Raw genomic sequence first — 6,194 nt, forward strand, 5'->3', positions numbered from 1 at the left:
AGCTTTAGAATCTAAAGTTTAGATGGATCAATTCTGGTGGTAATGGAAGCATGCTTGTTCTGGAAGCAGGTGGGCGTGGACAAGTGTCAAAACTGTCAATGTTGCAATGGCAGTAATAGAAAATCTTGTTGATGGAGAGGAAGTCCAGTCACAAACTCAACTTCGAGTCAAATAGAATACGAAGGTTGACAATAGTCTGCTTCAGCCTGAGGCAATGATTGAAGAGGGGGCTCCTAAAGGAAAGTTGGTGGAAGATTAAAGCTTTGTTCTTATTGTTTTTAAATGGAGGCAATTGCTGTTCATCTAAGACTTGATGTTAGACATGCAGTGTGACCACATAGAAGTGGTGGAGGAATTGAGATAGATAGTGGCGGTATAGAGCTGGATATCATCAGCATGCATTTGGATTCTGAAGTCATATTTTGGCAGCGTGCAGATGAGGAATGGATAGGGCTAGGAATATATCCTTGGGGAACTTCAAATAAAACAGTGTGGGACTGGGATAGGGATCGGGGTTAGAATATAGAATACAGCACAGCACAGAACAGGCCCTTCGGCCCTCGATGTCGTGCCGAGCAATGATCACCCTACTCAAACCCACGTATCCACCCTATACCCGTAACCCAACAACCCCCCCCCCCCCAACCTTACGTTTTAGGACACCACGGGCAATTTTGCATGGCCAATCCACCTAACCCGCACATCTTTGGACTGTGGGAGGAAACCGGAGCACCCGGAGGAAACCCACGCACACACGGGGAGGACGTGCAGACTCTGCACAGACAGTGACCCAGCCGGGAACCGAACCTGGGACCCTGGAGCTGTGAAGCATTTATGCTAACCACCATGCTACCGTGCTGCCTTAGGGTTAGGGTGAAGGAACTTATTTGGCTATGTTTGGATAGGTAAGAGTAGAATTAAGTAAGGACATTCCTACACAGATGGACATCAAAGGAGAGGTGATCGAGGAGGATTACATGGTTGACTGAATGAAAGGCTGCAGAGATGTCAAATGGGATGTGAATGTTTTGTGCATTGTCACAATCATTTTTTTTTTAAAATAATTTTTATTGAAAGAGTTTTTCCATACAGACATTTACCCCTACTAATTTTTAAATTATTTACAACACAATCCCTCTAGGCAAATGTCCCTCCCTCGCCCGCCCTCTCGCGCGCACCAGTCCTCCCCCCCCCCCCCCCCCCCCCCGGCAACCTTAACAACCAAGGCAGCCTACAGTTTCAGACATGAGCAGCGAGCAGGCTTGCCCGCGTTACAGTCGTGCGTGTCCCCCCACGACCCTTGCTGCCCCCCCCCTCCCCTCCCCCCCCTCCCTCCCCCCCCCTCCCCCCCCTCCCCCCCCCTCCCCCCCCCTCCCCCCCCCCCCCCCCCCCCCCCCCCGGGTTGCTGCTGCCACGACCCCGAACGTCTATCTCTGATCTAAAAAGTCAAGGAAAGGTTGCCACCGCCTGGCGAATCCCTGTACCGACCCTCTCAGGGCAAATTTGATCCTTTCTAGCTGAATATAGCTAGCCATATCGTTAATCCAAGTTTCAACGCTTGGAGGCCTCGCATCCTTCCATTGAATTAATATCCTTCGTCGAGCCACTAGGGACGCAAAGGCCAGTATTCCGGCCTCCCTAGCCTCCTGTACCCCCGGTTCTACCCCGACCCCAAAGATCGCAAGCCCCCATCCTGGTTTGACCCTGGACCCCACCACCTTCGACACCGTCCTTGCCACCCCCTTCCAGAACCCTTCCAGCACCGGACATGCCCAGAACATATGCACATGGTTCGCTGGGCTTCCCAGACATCTGACACACCTGTCCTCACCCCCAAAGAACCGGCTCATCCTTGTCCCCGTCATGTGAGCTCTATGCAGCACCTTAAATTGAATGAGGCTCAGCCTCGCACACGAGGAGGAAGAATTGACCTTCTCCAGTGCATCCGCCCACGTCCCGTCTTCTATCTGCTCTCCCAGCTCCCCTTCCCACTTGGCTTTCAGCTCCTCCCCTGATGCTTCTTCCGCCTCCTGCATTATCTTGTAGATGTCTGATATCTTCCCCCCTCCGACCCAGACCCCCGAGAGCACCCTATCACTCGCCCCCTTACTGGGGAGCAGGGGAAACCCCTCCACCTGCCGCCTAGCAAATGCCTTCACTTGTAGATATCTGAACATGTTTCCCGGGGGGAGCTCAAACTTCTCCTCCAGCCCTCCCAGGCTCGCAAACCTCCCCTCTATAAACAGGTCCTTCAGCTGCCGTATGCCCACCCTGTACCAGCTCTGAAATCCCCCGTCGATGTTCCCCGGGATGAATCTATGGTTCCCTCTTATTGGCGCCGCCAACAGACCTCCCATTTCCCCCCTATGTCGCCTCCACTGCCCCCATATCTTGAGGGTGGCCGCCACCACCGGGCTCGTGGTGTACCTCGTGGGGGGGAGCGGCCATGGTGCCGTTACTAGGGCCCCCAGGCTTGTGTTGCCACAGGACGCCCTCTCCATTCGTTTCCAAGCTGCCCCCTCCCCTTCCATCATCCACTTGCGCACCATTGACACATTTGCCGCCCAGTAGTACCCCGAAAGATTGGGTAGTGCCAGCCCTCCACTGTCCCTACTCCGCTCCAAAAAGACCCTCCTCACCCTTGGGGTGCCATGCGCCCACACGTAGCTCATGATGCTACTCGTCACCTTTTTGAAGAAGGCCCTAGGGAGGAAGATGGGCAAGCACTGAAATAAAAACAAGAACCTTGGGAGGACCGTCATTTTGATTGACTGCACCCTCCCCACCAGCGACAACGGTACCATGTCCCACCTCTTAAACTCCTCCTCCATCTGTTCCACCAGCCTGGAAAAGTTCAACTTGTGGAGGGTCCCCCAGTTCCTTGCCACCTGCACCCCTAAGTACCTAAAGCTCTTTCCTGCTCGCTTGAAGGGGAGTCTCCCAATACCCTCTCCCTGGTCCCCCGGGTGTATCACAAAAACCTCGCTTTTGCCCAAATTTAATTTGTACCCCGAAAAGTCCCCAAACTCTGCTAATAGTTCCATTATCTCCGGCATTCCCCCTTCTGGGTCTGCCACGTACAGCAGTAGATCATCCGCATACAGCGATACTCGATGTTCCTCCCCTCCCCTAGTCAGTCCTCTCCACCCCCCTGAACCCCTCAGTGCCATCGCCAACGGTTCAATCGCCAGTGCGAAAAGTAGGGGGGATAGGGGACATCCCTGCCTGGTCCCTCGGTGGAGCCCGAAATACTCCGACCTCCTCCCGTTTGTCACTACACTCGCCGTCGGGGCCGAGTAGAGCAACTTCACCCACTTAATAAACCCTTCCCCAAACCCAAACCGTTTCAACGTCTCCCACAGGTACTCCCACTCCACCCTATCGAATGCCTTCTCCGCGTCCAGCGCTACCACTATCTCAGCCTCCCCCTCCACTGCCGGCATCATAATTACATTCAGCAATCTCCGCACGTTCGTGTTGAGCTGCCGCCCCTTCACGAACCCCGTCTGGTCCTCATGGATTACCCCTGGCACACAATCCTCTATTCTAGCTGCCAGGATCTTTGCCAGCAACTTGGCATCCACGTTCAGAAGCGAGATAGGCCTGTAGGACCCGCACTGCACGGGGTCTTTATCCCGCTTCAATATCAGGGAGATCAGAGCCTGCGACATTGTCGGGGGCAGAACCCCCCCCTCTCGCGCCTCATTAAAGGCTCGTACCAGTACCGGTCCCACCAAGTCCACATTTTTCTTATAGAATTCCACCGGGAACCCATCTGGCCCCGGCGCCTTCCCCGCTTGCATCTGACCTATTCCCTTGACTAGCTCCTCTAGCCCTATTGGCGCCCCCAGCCCTTCTACCAGCCCCTCCTGGACCCTTGGGAACCTCAATTTGTTTAGGAAGTCCTCCATTCCCCCTCTCCTTGTCGGCGGCTCAGACCGATACAACTCCTTGTAAAAATCCCTGAAGACCCCGTTCACTTCTTGCCCCTTCTGCACTACCTTCCCGCCCCTCTCCTTCACTCCCCCAATCTCCCTAGCCGCATCTCGTTTGCGAAGCTGGTGTGCCAGCATCCTGCTCGCCTTTTCCCCATACTCATAGACCGCGCCCTGTGCCCTTCTCCACTGCGTCTCTGCCTTCCTGGTGGTCAGCAGGTCGAACTTGACCTGCAGGCTGCGCCGTTCTTCCAGCAGCCCCTCCTCTGGTGCCTCCGCATATCTCCTATCCACTTCCAATAGCTCCCCCACCAGCCTCTCCCTCTCCTGCCTCTCCTTTCTTTCTCTATGCGCCCTTATGGAGATCAGCTCTCCCCTGATCACTGCCTTCAGGGCCTCCCAGACCATCCCCACCTGCACCTCACCCGTGTCATTCAAGTCCAGATAGCTCTCAATGCTCTTCCGGACCCTTTTACACACCTCGTCGTCCGCTAACAGCCCCACATCCAGCCGCCACAGCGGGCGCTGGTCCCGCGCCTCCCCCATTTCCACATCCACCCAATGCGGTGCATGATCAGAGATCGCAATGGCCGAGTACTCAGCTTCCCGTACCCTCGGGATCAGCCCCCTGCTCAACACAAAGAAATCGATTCTGGAGTACACTCTATGGACGTGGGAGAAAAAGGAATACTCCCTCGCCCTCGGCCTACCAAACCTCCATGGGTCTACTCCTCCCATCTGCTCCATGTACCCCCTCAGCACTTCTGCCGCTGCCGGCCTCCTATTGGTCCTTGCGCTCGATCTGTCTAGCCCGGGGTCCAGCACTGTGTTAAAGTCCCCCCCCATGATCAAGCCCCCTGCCTCCAGTCCCGGAATGAGGCCCAATAGGCGCCTCATAAAACCCGCGTCATCCCAGTTCGGGGCATATACGTTGACCATCACCACTTTCTCCCCCTGCAGCTTACCCTTCACCATCACATACCTACCCTCCTTATCCGCCACCACCTCCTCCACCACGAACGACACCCTCTTTCCCACCAGAATCGCCACCCCCCGGTTCTTTGCGTCCAATCCAGAGTGGAACACCTGTCCCACCCACCCCCTTCTCAGGCGAACCTGGTCCACTACCTTCAAATGGGTCTCCTGTAACATTGCTACATCAGCCTTCAGTCCCTTCAGGTGTGAGAATACCCTTGATCTCTTGACCGGCCCATTCAACCCCCTCACGTTCCAGGTGATCAGCCGGGTCGCGGGACGACCCGCCCCCTTCCCCTGCCGATTAGCCATGTCCTGTTCCCTGCTCGCCCCGGGTCGACCCTCCCCTTCTGACCCGCTCCCCATGGCGATGTCCCCCTCCCCCCACCTCTCCAGTCCTCCACTTCCCGTTTCTGGTCTTTTCAGCAGCAACCCGGTGTCCCTCCCTAACCCCCCTCCCCCCCCCCCCAGGCTAGGACCCCTCCTAGCCGCGATGTACCCTCCATCGTACTCCCGTAAGTCAGCTGGTTCACGCTGACCCGGCTGCTCCTGCCCCACTCCGACTCCCCCCGGCTCGGGGGGGGCCTCCCCCCCCCTTGCCACTCCTCCCTGGCCCCGCTCCAGCGCGGGAAAGGTCGCCATTGCTAGCCACGCCCCGCACTCCTCCCCTCCCCCCTCCTCTGCCCCGCGCGCGGGAAAACAGAGGAAAGCCCGCGCTTTCGCCCTGCCACACCCCACCCCGCCATCTTCAGTTCCACCCCCGTCCCCGTCCATGCCTGTAAAAGAACCCCCCCTAGGAGCCCAAATCCCCGATCTGCTCTCCCCCCCGTCCCACCTCCCCAACTTAACATTATAAATAACAGATAAATAACAAATAACAATGTACTTAACAGTCGCCCTCTACCAAACAGCATAAATAACCATAATAACCATGAATAACCACAATAACAATAACTAAGGGAAGTTGGCAAAGGGGGAAAAAACATCAGAAGAAAAACCACAGCAAGAGTTCAAAATCCAAACAAAGAATTCAGCTGAAAGTACCCGAGCGGCTACGGCCGCCAAGTATCCCCTGGGTCTAATTCGAGTCCAGTTTCTCTACCTGTACAAAGGCCCACGCCTCCTCTGGGGACTCAAAATAGTGGTGTTGGTTCCTGTAGGTGACCCACAAGCGCGCTGGCTGCAGCATTCCGAACCTGATCCGTTTTGCATGTAGCACCGCCTTCGTCCGGTTGTACCGGGCCCGCCGCTTTGCCACCTCCGCACTCCAGTCCTGGTAGACCC

This window comes from Scyliorhinus canicula, chromosome 13 (assembly GCF_902713615.1).
Source record: "Scyliorhinus canicula chromosome 13, sScyCan1.1, whole genome shotgun sequence".
Classification (NCBI taxonomy): domain Eukaryota; kingdom Metazoa; phylum Chordata; class Chondrichthyes; order Carcharhiniformes; family Scyliorhinidae; genus Scyliorhinus; species Scyliorhinus canicula.